This window comes from Heloderma suspectum, chromosome 1, assembly GCF_057233095.1.
Source record: "Heloderma suspectum isolate Gila_16-S chromosome 1, 16-S_ref, whole genome shotgun sequence".
NCBI lineage: Eukaryota > Metazoa > Chordata > Lepidosauria > Squamata > Helodermatidae > Heloderma > Heloderma suspectum.
In genome coordinates, this window is record NC_139458.1 from 320978258 (window position 1) to 320992925 (window position 14668).

Here is a 14668-nt window from a genome sequence, read left to right on the forward strand (position 1 = left end):
GATCAGTGCATATGATTTTGGTCTTTTCAAATGTACCTTATGTCTGAGTAATACAGTGACCTTTGGTTGATGCAATGAAATGTCTGGCTGGCTAATTGAGGATGAGAGATACAGTAGCAGCCAGGGGTAGATCGCTCCTTTTGTTCTTACTAAGGGTTTTGACTTCTCACCCCTGAAAATAACCAAATTGCATGGGGTGCTGTATCAGGGCCCCAAAGAGCGTGACAAGGCCCTTAACTCTCTTTGATCAGCCTTGAGCTATCCAATAGTACAGCCTTCCCCCACCTGGCACCTTTCTGATGTGTTGGACTACGGCTCCCACCATTGACCCACTGGCTGGCGATGGTGAGATTTGTATGGTGAGAACTGTAGTCCAACACATCCGGGAGTAGGGGGGTAGGTTGGGGAAAGCTGCAATAGTACACCAGAATTTAACGATGTACTTTCAGCACAGTTTTGGGGTGTGGGTTCTCAGCTCTCTTTAAAACTGTGAAAAGTTTCTGATGTCAAGAGTGGTAGGAATGGGACACCCTGATCTTTCCCTGACATTCCTCGTCCCGCCTTTCCCCTGATTAACATGTGATGGTTGCTTGTAGAGCCTTCACTGGGAAGATCCTTGCACTGTTCAAACTCCTTGCAGAAGTGTGTGAGAGAGATGGGGATCAGACCATTTGTGTCTTGAGCCCCACTGGAGAGAGAAGTAGCATTGTAAGAAGTTCCCACTTTCTGGCCTCGACTGTTCAGTCAGACCAGGAGCAGACCAGCAGGCAGGTGCAGAAGTTTCTGTGTGCTTCGTACCCTGCGTTGGGCCTGCCCTTGCTCTTGTTCCATTTACACTGGCTTATTCACTGGCAAATGGTGGACGCAGGTAGCTGCCGTGTGCTGCATAAAGGCTTGCAGAGGTCTGTGGTGATGTATTTGCCATCTGCACTGTGTCCAATCTCTACCCAATGATCTTTCATCTCAAAAGCCACCAATGTTGAATTTGTGGGCACTGACTGTTGCAACACAAATGTAGCCTTAGTCACCGCATTTGTTGTTGTTGTTCAGTCGTTCAGTCGTGTCCGACTCTTCGTGACCCCATGGACCATAGCACGCCAGGCCTTCCTGTCCTGCGCTCTCTCCCGGAGCGTGCTCAAGTTCATATTCATTGCATCCGTGATGCTATCTAGCCATCTCATCCTCTGCCGTCCCCTTCTCCTTTTGCCTTCAGTCTTTCCTAGCATCAGGGTCTTTTCCAGGGAGTTTTCTCTTCGCATTAGGTGGCCAAAATATTGGAGCTTCACCTTCATTATCTGTCCTTCCAATGAGCACTCAGGGTTGATTTCCTTTAGGATGGACTGATTTGACCTCCTTGCAGTCCAGGGGACTCGTAAGAGTCTTCTCCAGCACCACAGTACGAAAGCATCAATTCTTCGGCGCTCAGCCTTCCTTATAGTCCAGCTCTCACAGCCATACATTACTTCTGGGAAAACCATAGCTTTGATTAGACGGACCTTTGTCGGCAAGGTGATGTCTCTGCTTCTTACTATGCTGTCTAGGTTTGCCATAGCTTTCCTCCCAAGGAGCAAGCATCTTTTAATTTCATGGCTACAGTCACCGTCTATGGTGATCTTGGAGCCCAAGAAAGTAAAATCTGTCACTGCTTCCATTTCTTCCCCTTCTATATGCCAGGAAGTGATAGGGCCAGATGACATGATCTTAGTTTTTTTAATGTTGAGTTTCAAACCAGCTTTTGCACTCTCCTCTTTCACCCTCAACAAGAGGCTCTTGAGATCCTCTTCGCTTTCTGCCATTAGGGTGGTATCGTCTGCATATCGGAGGTTGTTGATAATTCTCCCGGCAATCTTAATTCCGACCTGTGATTCATCCAACCCGGCATTTCTCATGATGTACTCTGCATATAAGTTAAATAAGCAGGGTGACAATATGCAGCCTTGTCGTACTCCTTTCCCAATTTTGAACCAATCGGTTGTTCCATGTCTGGTTCTTACTGTTGCTTCTTGACCCTCGTACAGGTTTCTCAGCAGACAGGTAAGGTGGTCTGGTACTCCCATCACTTTAAGAATTTGCCACAGTTTGTTGTGATCCACACAATCCAAGGCTTTAGCGTAGTCAATGAAGCAGAAATAGACGTTTTTCTGGAATTATCTTGCTTTCTCCATGATGCAGCGAATGTTGGCGATTTGATCTCTAGTTCCTCTGCCTCTTCTAAACCCAGCTTGTACTTCCGGTAGTTCTCGGTTCGCATACTGCTGAAGCCTAGCTTGTAGGATTTTGAGCATCACCTTGCTGGCATGTGAAATGAGCGCAATTGTGCGGTAGTTTGAACACTCTTTGGCGTTGCCCTTCTTTGGAATTGGAATGTAAACTGACCTTTTCCAGTCTTGTGGCCACTGTTGAGTGTTCCAGATTTGTTGGCATATTGAATGCAGCACTTTAACAGCATCATCTTTTAGGATTTTAAATAGCTCAGCTGGAATACTGTCATCTCCGCTAGCTTTGTTGTTACTAATGCTTCCTAAGGCCCACTTGACTTCACTCTCTAGGATGTCCGGCTCAAGTTCAGTGACCGCACTATCATGGCTATCAGGGACATTCAGATCTTTCCTGTATAGTTCTGCTGTGTATTCTTGCCACCTCTTCTTAATCTCATCTGCTTCTGTTAGGTCCCTGCCTTCTTTGTCCTTTATCATGCCCGTCTTTGCACAAAACGTTCCCTTGAGATCTCCAATTTTCTTGAAGAGATCTCTAGTCTTTCCCATTCTGTTGTTTTCCTCGATTTCTTTGCATTGTTCATTTAAGAAGGCCTTCTTGTCTCTCCTTGCTATTCTCTGGAACTCTGCATTCAGTTGGGTATATCTTCCCCTTTCTCCCTTGCTTTTCGCTTCCCTTCTTTCCTCAGCTACTTGTAAAGCCTCATCAGACAGCCACTTGGCTTTCTTGCATTTCTTTTTCTTTGGGACGGATTTCGTTGCTGCCTCCTGAACAATGTTACGGACCTCCGTCCATAGTTCCTCAGGCACTCTGTCTATCAGGTCTAATCCCTGAAATCTATTCCTCACCTCCACTGTATATTCATCAGGGATATGATTTAGGTCATACCTGAATGGTTTAGTGGTTTTCCCGACGTTCTTCAATTTAAGCCGAAATTTTGCAAGAAGCAGCTCATGATCTGAGCCACAGTCAGCTCCAGGTCTTGTTTTTACTGACTGTATGGAGCTTCTCCATCTTTGGCTGCAAAGGACATAATCAATCTGATTTCGATATTGACCATCTGGTGACGTCCATGTGTAGAGTCGCCTCTTGTGCTGTTGGAAAAGAGTGTTTGCTATGATCAGCGTGTTCTCTTGGCAAAACTCTATTAGCTTTTGTCCTGCTTCATTTTGTACACCAAGGCCATGCCTGCCTGTTATCCCGGTGATTTCTTGACTTCCTACTTTAGCATTCCAATCCCCTATGATGAAGAGGACATCTTTTTTTGGTGTTAGTTCTAGAAGATGTTGTAGTTCTTCATAGAACCGATCAACCTCAGCTTCTTCGGCCTCAGTGGTTGGGGCATAGACTTGAATTACTGTGATGTTGAATGGTTTGCCTTGGATTCGTACTGAGATCATTCTATCATTTTTAAGATTGTACCCCAGTACTGCTTTTCCCACCCTTTTGTTGACTATGAGTGCTACTCCATTTCTTCTAAGGGATTCTTGCCCACAATAGTAGATATGATGGTCACCTGAATTAAATTCGCCCATGCCTGTCCATTTGAGTTCGCTGATTCCCAAGATGTCGATGTTCAATCTTGCCATCTCATGTTTGACCACCTCCAGCTTACCTTGATTCATTGATCGTACATTCCAGGTTCCTAAACAATATTGTTCTTTACAGCATCGGATTTTCTTTTCACCACCAGACACATCCACAGCTGAGTGTCCTTTCGGGTTTGGCCCAGCCGCTTCACTCTTTCTGGCGCTACTTGGAAATACCCTCTGCTCTTCCCCAGTAGCATATTGGACACCTTCCGACCTGAGGGGCTCATCTTCCGGCGTCATCTCTTTTAGCCTTGTGATACGTTCCATGGGGTTTTCTTGGCAAGAATACTGGAGTGGGTTGCCATTTCCTTCTCCAGTGGACCACATTTTGTCAGAACTCTCTGCCATGACCTGTCCGTCTTGGGTGGCCCTGCACGGCATAGCTTATGGCTTCACTGAGTTACGCAAGCCCCTTCGCCACAACAAGGCAGTGATCCATTAAGGGGAGTCACCGCATAATAATTGTTAATTTGAGTGCCACCATACTGGTGGCACACCATTGTTGATTGTAGTTTTCTTTGTGAAGAAAATCTTCTTTAACTTTCATTTGACTTGTATGCATGTATTTATTATTTCATGCAGAAGGTCCCAGGTTCAATCCCCGACATCTCCAGGTAGGGCTGAAAAAACACCTGCCTGAAACCCTGGAGAGCCACTGCTGCCAGTCATTGTTGACAATACTAGGCTAGATGGACCAAGGGTCTGACTCAGTATAAGGCAGCTTTCCATGGGCAGCATCCAATGGTGACCAGCTGCACATGGCTAGTCCTGTGGATTCTGTTGCGCAAGCAGCCCCCACCACTCGCACAACGGCAACTATGCGCTTCCTGGGGCAATCTGAAATGAGCAGAAGTGCTCATTTCTAGAATGGGGAATGTTGGTGATGCTCACATAAGGGACCTGCCCCCTTCCAGAACTTAGTCTTAACTGCCCACCTAAAAATGATCACCGAAGGAGCCAATCTAATGTCCCTTGGGAGGGAGTTTCAAGATCAGGGTGCCACCTCATATCTTGCATCGAATCTTTCTTGGTGGCAGAATGCTGAGCAGAGTTTCTGAAGATGAATGCAACTGACTTACAGTCTCATATGGGAGGAGAGTTCCTTCAGGTATCCTGGTCCCAGGCCAGTTAGGGCTTTGTAGGGAAAATGAACCTCTTGCATTGGACCTAGAAAAAGGTGGAAGGTGCCATAAATTAAACAAGACCACAGCGTTATGGTCAAAAAGGTGAACACTACAAATATATTGGTTAGAAACAAGTCTTAGGTGAGAACTAAGTGTTATGGGAGACACATGGCTGCCATTCAAATACAGTAGTGTCACAACTTCTCTTCCTCCTGGTAATGTCTAATAATTGCTTAGAGATGCTTTTAAATATGTTCAGCAGTATATAAATCTATTAAATAATAATAATAATAATAATAACAGGCTGTCCAACCCACTCCATTGACTGCTGCTTGTGTGGTTGTGGAAACTTGGAGGACTTGGAGCACATCATCCATTCTCTGTTAGTAGAGGAAACAGGGTGAGAATAAGTAAGAAAACATGGGGCCGTTGTCTTCGGAAGCAACCAAACGTTTCTTATAATACCTAGTTCTAACCTTGAGGTGCCGGAACTGATGGAATAGTGCAGATGAGTGGGAAATGCCTACTGTAAAGTCAAACTCATTTTTGAAATATTTATATCGAGGGAGGAAGTGTGCAAAACTAACACACCTTCTGCCTGCAGAGAACAGGGCGCTGTTGCCCTGCTGCAATGATCATTAATGTCTCTGGACATAGAGAGCTCCCTCACCATAAATGCTTGCACATCCATCTTAGTGGAAGGAGGTAATCCCCAGATGCGTTCTTTAGTGCTGGGGTCTCCATCATGGTGTCTGTAGAGACCTCTCTTAACATCCGCTTGGCTCCCTTAATTTTATTTCTTAAGATTTTTCAAATTAAAAAAAAATAACTGGGAGGCTGGCATGCTGTAAAGCAAAGTGCTACCCCCAGCACCACCTTTATTTGGGTGCTAAATGACTGTTCTTTGTGTTTTAGCACTCAGACCCCATCTTTGCTTTGTACTTAGGGCCTTGGTGAAGTTACTTTTCCTATAGGCTGGCCAGTTGACCTAATGGGAAATGGGTATTTTGCAATTGGGGATGCCATCATAACAGCCATTTTATGAATGAGCAACCCCCCCATGGCATCCATTTTGTGAGAGCTCTCACAACAGTCTCTCAAAATTCTAGGTGTTCCCCTGCTTGAGTGTGTGTGGATTATGCTCCCTCCATGGGCATGAATGTAGGATCCCACTTGCAGATTAGTGGTGTGTATGTGTGTCAGAACAAACTCTGGACTGGGATGCATGACATACTCACCTCTCTGGCACTTTAGACTGACATGCCAGCACAGATCTTTAGGAATGAATAGATTTAACCATGAGACGTGTGTCCCTTTAATTGCAATGGCATATTTACTGTTTGTTTGCATTGCTGTACAACTGATCTAGTTACTGTCTGTCAGGGTACTTGTGTATTTATGTACCAAGAAGGTAATTGAAGCTTGTAGTTAATCAGTTCTTGCCAGAGTCAGTTCAGCCAGACTTTTTGCCAGTCTATTCCTGTGCTCCTGACGTCTTGCTTGCAGTTTAAAAGCACAGCAGCAACAATGACTTACTCTGCTAAGGCCACTAAGGATCATAGCAGCAACCTGCTGCTACAGAAAATATTGCTGAAGCTCTTCAAGAAAAGAGAAACATGAGCAGTGGCAAGTTTCTGTCTCAAGTGGTGGTTGATGCCACTTGTAGTACACGCTGTTGTGTAGTAGCTAAGAGAGGGAGTGGTGTAGTGGACCCAGGGCTTACAGGGACACATTGCCAGCACTGTTTTTATTAGCAGAGATGTTGAAGTCACCTCCCTCGCCTCAAATTTTCCTGTTCCCTCTGAGTTTAGCTGCAATCCTCACAATAGCTGTGGGGAAAGGAATTGATCTCTGTTGTAATACAAAGTGTTTTGGGTGGCTTCATCTTGAATGGGCAATTAATAGCCATTGGCTTTACAAAAAGAATGGCTCCAGTTGGAGATGAAAACTTCTAGAACTTGTTTGTTGAGATGGATCAACACAGCTGCCTGCATTTTTAGACTTTCCTTGGGTCGTACTCTGATGAGTGCCTACGCGTCAAAATTTACCACTATACCACTGCTGGTGAGCTGAGAATGCCTAATTCCTTGGCCCTGAACTCATTAGGTAGCCCTAAGCAAGCCACTGGCTGGGTTTGGATGATCAGTGGAGGAAAAGGAGCCACAGTGGCTTTTTTCCTCACCCTGCACCTGCCGCTTGTACACCTGCCATTTCCCTAATTACCCTTGCTGTGGCACGGGTTGTCATGTAATCCGAACTTGGCGAGGTGCACGGTGGGGGTGGTTTCCAAACTACCTTGTAAACTGCAGGTTGGTTTGGGAGCCATCCCTGAAACACACCTCAACGGGTTCAGCCGATGCAACAATCCACACCACAGTAAGGGTAATTAGGGAAATGGCGGAGGCATGAGCAGCATGCACAGGGCAGGGAAAAGAAGCCACCATGGCTTCTTTTCCCCGCTGATCATCCGAACCCAGCCACTGTGTTCTCAGCATTAACTCCCCATCTGCAACCTATGGATAATAGGCCCACCTCTTTGTGCGGGTTTTCCCTGAGCAGGTGACCCAGCCAGTATAGTTATATGATTGTACTTTTATTGTTACATTTTATGGTTTTATCATTTCTGTTTGCCACTTTGATAGTTCACTGGAAAGTGGAATATAAATCTGCATGATAAATAAAATAAATAATTAAATTAAGCAGTATTAAAATCTGCGTAGTAAATAAATAAAAATAAATACATAATAATAAAACAATAAATAATACCACTGAACTCCCCTGCAGGACTGTTGTGTGGAGGACAGTGTATGTATATGCAGCAAAAGTACATTCAATCCCATTTATATGCTGGTGATATACTCATTCTGACAAGGAACTGTGGTTTGTATTGGAATATTGTTGCACTCAAAATAGCCTCCAGGAAAACTTAGGGCTAGAGGCAATACAAAGTTGTGACTTTGCCCCAACATTGCTTTTAATAAGAAGCAGAGGTGCCTTTCCCCTCTGGCTGTCTTAGCACTGAAAATGCCTTCGCCCAACTGCTTCCCCATGCGCATTTTCAAGACTGAAGAAAGATGTCACATGGATTTTGAGCAGAAAATAATGAAAAGGGGAAAGGGTTAAGGAGCCACTTCCCCTTGTCATTACTCTCCCCTTCTGTGTTCTGAATAGTGTACTCTCCTCTGGCTGCTTCCCCCCCCCAAAAAAAAGTTAAATGCAAATTTACATACAACTGAGCATCACATGTGGTTTGTCCCTTGACACAATTTAATACACCAGCATATTAAAAAGAGTTTATGAACAGTTGATGTAGTTCTAGGAAAAGGCTTTCAACTTACATCGTCAAGTAATTGCCTCAAGGCTGCTTTACACATTATGTAGCACCAAGTGAGTGTTTGTATACTTAAGTATACAAACTTAACCACTTTCAGGGTTCGAGTATACCTTAAAAACAGAATTTGAAGTGACTTGTAGATCATAAGGCAAAATGAGCTGTGATAATAAGTGATCAGATAGCAATTTTATATACCAAACCAATTAAGGGTGCAATCCTATGGGGATAGGGGGCTGCCTCCGAACCCGGAGGCGACTGCCTATCCAATGCAGGGCAGGAGAAGCACGGAGGGGATTGTTCCCTCCGTGCTTCTCCTGCCCTGCATTTGCTGCTAGAGAGCTGATTTCAGCTGTCTAGCCGTGGGAAGGTGGAGCGGGGGAGGAGGCTGCCGGACGACACATAGGATGTGTCGTACCAGCATTTTCGCCTTCCCTGCCCCAGAACACCCCATTTTGGCCACTCCGCGCTCCTCTTCCAAGCACGGGACCATGCGAGGCAGCATGGAAGGGGTGGGGAAGGTCAGTTCTCCAAGAACCGACCTCGAAGTGCGGACTCCGAAGTTGGTTCCCGGAAATCCACATATCCTCTGGCCGTCTAGCTGCTGACTAGCGGCCATAGGATTGCTCCCTAAATTAGCTATGGTTTCATTGTTTCTTTCCACTGGCCTTCACACTGTGTTCAAAAGTGGTGGGTCGGGGGAGGCACTGTTTAATGGGAATTAAACATCACAAGGCACATTTCTCATTTAACCATGGAGATAATTTTGTTGCTCTTCTATTTCTCTAACTTTCACGAAGAAGAATTTAGACAAGAATTTCCTGCTACTGTCCTTTGGTAGGAGAAATCACAAGAGCAAGATGGATTGCAAACTTTAATTCCATAACTGAACACATTTCTATAATGCTAAAGATTATTCACTGTTTTGTTGTTGTTCATTAAGGCGGCTCATTCAATAAAAGTGGATTATAGACTGTTGAGGTTGCATTGGGTAGCATAGGCAATTTTAGTGCAGGAAAGGAAAAGGGCCTGTGTTTGTTCTGCTCAAGTGTGTTGGGAATTTCATGCACTTTGTACAAGAAGGTGCTACATCTCCGTTGGTTTGCTGCTGTTTTAATCCATATTTACAATTTTATCTAGATCAGGAGTGAGGAACCTGCACCCTCCAGTGTTGTTGGACTCCAACTCCTGTCAGTCCCAGCCAGCATGGCCAGTGGTCAGGGATGATGGAGTTGTAGTCCAGCAACATCAAGAGGGCTGCAGCTTTCCCACCTCTAACTGGCCTAGATGGAAAGCCTATCCCATTCAAAGGTTCATGCTGAGTAAATGAACCGGAGCCCCAAAGGCCAGCCCATACAGGCAGATCCTACAGTACTTCCAAAACGTTCTTGGTGACTCTGTAGTGGGAGGAGTTAGATGCACGGATGGTCTCATTCAGAGGGCTTGCTTATGGATCTCAGAGATCATAACTGGTCATAATGGAGGTCTCTCAGTATGCTGGGTCTTAGCCATTTAGGGCTTTGTAGGTTGTAATCATTGTAAGATAGAACCTCCTTTTGGGCTGGATTTTGATTTCATAGTCTATAAAAAATAAAAACTGGCCCCAAGATTTTTCAAGAGACTAAGCGAATGAGTCACTTTCCAGAAAACAGCAGTCAGCCTAAGACACCCATTGTCCCTTCAGTCACAATACATTTCCTTCCAGAGATAAATGCCCAGCTAAGTGGTGATAATTAAAGAATATCTCTGTCCTGAGAGATCGTTAATCCTCTTGCCCCATTTGCCTTGCACAATTAATGAAACACCTGGAAGAACCAGATTGAATGCTAAAGGTCTCCATCCAACTGGTCTCAAATCTGCAAGGGACACAGCCCTTACCTGCCCTTGCTGCACCCCCCACCCCACTCTACCCATTCCCTGCCTGATTGTCCAAGAATCCTAAAGGAAAATTCTGCCAGTGGAAAAAGTGACGTTTAGAAAAATAGAGTTTTTCTGCATTGAGGGTGGGGTCAGAAATTGCCCATCCAGGGGAATTGTGATCCATCATGGTTCTGATCCAGATGCAGACTTTTAAAAACAAGACATTGTTTTTTCCTTTGGTTTATTTTGCTAATTTTCCTGCATCTACGAATGCCTTTAGCTCTCTGTGTTTATTAATAAAAATGCCATTTTTGGTTTAAATGCTCTGAACACATGCTCACACACAAGTTGTATTGCTGGTTGAAAGAGAGAGCCAATGTGTGGTGTAGTGGTTAGAGTGTTGGACTGGGACTTGAGAGATCCAAGTTCAAGTCCACACTGTCTTGAGGCTCACCGGGTGACTTTGGGCCAGTCACTGACTCTCAGTCTAATCTACCTCATGGGGTTCTTGTGAGGATAAAATGGAGAGGAGGGGATCATGTACGCCACCTTGGGCTCGTTGGAGGAAAAGGTGGGATACAATGTAACACATTAATAAAAAATTAAAGAGGGAAATGTTGGAAAGACTAAGCACTCTCTCCAAAGGCAATCCTTGGGTGAAGTAGAAAAAATCAATAGGGATCTGGTGGCAGGATCCTAGATGAGGAGATCTTCATTCTGAACTTGCAAGATCCTATATAAGTGAGTCTGGTCAAGGCTTTGCAGGCTGATGACAACCAGCACCTTGAATTGTATTTCCTGAATATAGAATCATACAATAGTAGGGTTGGAAGGGGCCTACAAGACCATCGAGTCCAACCCCCTGCTCACTGCAAGTCTCTAAGTCACAGCATCCCTGACAGATGGCTGTCCAGCCTCATCTTGAATGCCTCCAGTGTGGGAGAGGCCTCCACCTCCCTAGGTAATTGGTTCCATTGTCGTATTGCTCGAACAGTCAGGAAGTTTTCCCTGGTGTTCAGCCGGAATCTGGCTCCCTGCCACTTGAGCCCATTATTCCGTGTCCTGCATATGTCACCAAAGGTGACCACAGGGCAACGTGAAGTGCTTTTAAAATCGTGGTGCACAGAAGTCTCAATAAGAATGCTGTACAAATGGAGGTTGTGTTATTAGCGTGGTCTGAAAATGGAACGCAAACCAAGAGGTGCTTTCTTACCATGCCACCCTTTTCACTTTCTGATGAGAGATGAGCAGCTGAGAAAGGACAGCTTCTGTTGCAGTGATTCTCTCGCAGGAAATTGCATGCCAAATTCTTAATGGCTATGGGCACTCAGGGCACAATGTTCAGCCGTCATACCAGTTCCAAGAAGTGGGAGGGAGAAGCATTAAAACAAGTGTATCTCCGTTGCTCTGTCTGAATGCTTTTGAGATGTTACGGACAAATAATTCCTTCCAGGCATATGGCGCAGCCGTCTTTGTTTAGGACCTCCCTGCAGGGAAAGGTTTACCTTTAGCTATTTTTAGTGTGCAGCAGAGTAGCCTTCACTGGAGGGGGAGTTTCATGGAGAAGGTCATTGAGGAGAATGCCTTTGCGTTTTCTTAGGAGATTTCTTGGGGCAAAGTAATCTCTTTTCTCACGAGAACACTAACGCTGCTGATAATGTAATGATCACATTTGCAGAGATAACAGAAACTATACACAGGATGAAAAACCTCCCAAGATTTCCCCAGTAGGGCTATGCACTATTAACCCATGTATGCAGCTGTCCTAGGAGCAGCAGTAGTGAGTGGTAATGCTGTTTTCTTAATTGACTGGGGTCAGTTGTGGGAAGACTGGGGGGAATCCAGGAAACAAAAGATTTGGATAATCGGGCTTCATATAGAGAAAACGTCTGCTGCACATTCTTCCACCACAGTCAAATATGGTTTGAACATACTAGGAATCTGTGGTGAATTGTATCCTGCTTGTGGAAGCACTGTGTGTGCTTCGGGAAGGTTTTTGCTGGATGTCCGATATTTCTGTGGATGTTGTCTGGGATACTTCGTTACGGATACTGTGTTACGGAACTGAAAGGGACTGGAGCAGACTTCCCCAACCTGGAGCCCTCCAGATGTGCAGGACTACAACTCCCAGCTACCCCAGCCAGCTGGCCCACATCTGACATGAGAGTTGTAGTCCCACACATCTGGAGGGTGCCAGGTTGGAGAAGGCTGGGTTAGGGAATAGCTAGAGTAGAGTGTTCACAACTGCTTTAATACAAGATCTTGCTTTTCCTTTGAAGCATGGGTTCTTTGCCAAAGACTCGATTTTGAGCTGGGCTGGCCCACATCAATTACTGGGCTTCTATACTCAGGCACATGCTTTACTTGGGTTTTACTAGATCCTGTAACAGAAATTACCAACCTGTGTATTCTCTGAGGCCTCTCTATACTCTGGGGGCTGGAATGATGTTTTTGCCACCAAAACCCCTTAATGGGTGATCAGACTCTATTCTAATGAAGTCAGTACTGCCTGTCCCTGGGTGGTGGTTGTTTTTTTGCTATAGAGCACATCAACTCAATTATGGCTAGGGAACTGCATACAATTTATTTATTTATTTATTTATTGCATTTATACCCCGCCTTTCTTCCTCTTGCAAGGAACCCAAGGCGGCTTACATTATCCTCCTCCTCTCCATTTTATCCTCACAACAACAACCCTGTGAGGTGGGTTGGGCTGAGAGTCTGTGACTGGCCCAAAGTCACCCAGTGAGCTTCCATGGCCGAGTGGGGACTAGAACCCGGATCTCCCAGCTCCTAGTCCAACACTCTAGCCACTACACCATACAAAGCTGAAAGAGATGCGACTTTGAACTCTCGCTCACTTTCTGAAGCACCCTTCATGCATAGAAAGGGATTTCAGGGCTATGGCTCTGTGGCTCTGTGCCTGTAATCATCTGACTTTTTCCCCACACACCCCAACATCCATACGTTAGGCATGGATATTTGCAGGGAGAAGCCTCTATGCATGTAGGCTTTCCATGAATCCTGGAAGCCTTGTTAACCTCCATGTGTAGAGGCATACATGCATAGGCTTTTCCATGTCCCTATAGCTTCTTTCTACATGTGATGCCCCTTTGGATGATTCATGGAGGAATTGGGCTTATTAGGTCTCACAACATTTGAAAACAAAATAATTTTCCTTAGCAGATGAGCTCTTAGCTTACAGCATGGACCACAATAGAAACCAAGAACTGAAGTGTCTCATGAATATTCAGTCAGCCTCACTCCAGCCAACTCAAGACAAAGGTTTTCTTAAAACAAAACTGAAGTATATGAAGATGTGCGAAATTCAAGATGGTCAGATAATTATCAACTGTGCCATGTTAGAGTGTCTCCATCAAAGGTTGCCCAAGAGATTTTGGTGCTGGAGGCAGAAAAACTAAATGACAGCTCCCACGGTGATAAAAATACAATAATAGACCAAGGAATTTACCATTTGTTGCCCTTTAGTCATACCATTGCACACTGCCTAATGGTAGGGCCAGCCCTGGCCCTATGAACACGTATCTGAAAAGGTCGGAGGTAACACTTACAAAAGACTTTGACATAGGATAGAAGGCTCATGCCTATAGCCAAACATTTGTGAGAGGCTTGGGTCCCTCTTCATGACTTAGATCAGGGGTGGCTGACCTGTGGCCCCAGGTCGCATGTGGCCCTCAGAGGCTGTCAATGTGGCTCTTTGTAGGTGTCCCTCATCCTGCTCAGGATCACTGGGAGAAAGACAAGGTTACAGCGTCTCCCTCCTCCTAACAATCTGGATCAGGATCAGGTGTGGTGGAGAGAGTGTATGTGTGTGCACACGCACATGTGTGCAGCCCCTGTACAAGCCTTTGGGACCAAAAAGATTGCTCACCCCTGACTTAGATGGACACGATAACTGAAGAATTTACAGGGGCCTAGTGAATGACCTGAAGCTGTAGCATAGAATAAAATACTAAACCTATGTCATGCAGATTAATTTCCAACACCAATTTTTTCCCACTTTGCTGGCTAACATTTGAGCAATTGCTGCAAGTAGTGGATGCCTGATCTATATATTTGCAATGATATAATTCATTTAACCCACTAATTGCCATCCTTGCAAGCACACCGCCTCCAGCGCAGTTGTTGCCTCTGTTTTCAGTTAACAGAAAACTGTTTGCCCTGTTCATAAGTTGTTATTGTGACATCCAAACACAGATATTCTGGGTTGTTTAGGGGTTAAAAATCCCAGAGTTAACCTATGATTTGTTGATGGATTAACTCTGGGTTGTTTAACTTCTAAACAACTTGGAGTGTCTAGGTTCAGATGCCACGCTAGCAACCTATGAACAGGGCAATCGTAGGTTGTTTACTGAGAGCAGAAGCGATGAGCACGCCAGAGGCAGCACATTTGCTCACTTCCACTTGTGCTTGGCAATTCATGGATTAATTAACCCACAATTCCCCATTACATGCAAAACTCTCATTACACTTCTTAAGCAGTGATACACAAGCTTTTTCCTACAATGAATCATGTACACTGA

The 14668-nt window shown here is 45.0% G+C and overlaps 1 protein-coding gene and 1 long non-coding RNA gene across 2 annotated transcripts in view; one reads left to right on the plus strand and one right to left on the minus strand.

The window, feature by feature from the left end:
• The window catches only part of FOXO3 (forkhead box O3), a 153755-nt gene that overhangs the window by 70484 nt on the left and 68603 nt on the right, over nt 1-14668 (plus strand). The window lies entirely within an intron of this gene.
• LOC146359401 (uncharacterized) overlaps nt 1-14668 on the minus strand; it is a 40420-nt gene that overhangs the window by 13220 nt on the left and 12532 nt on the right. The window contains exon 2 of the long non-coding RNA XR_014786645.1: nt 4889-4976. This is a non-coding gene — a long non-coding RNA (uncharacterized LOC146359401). The remainder of the gene's footprint in view (nt 1-4888; nt 4977-14668) is intronic.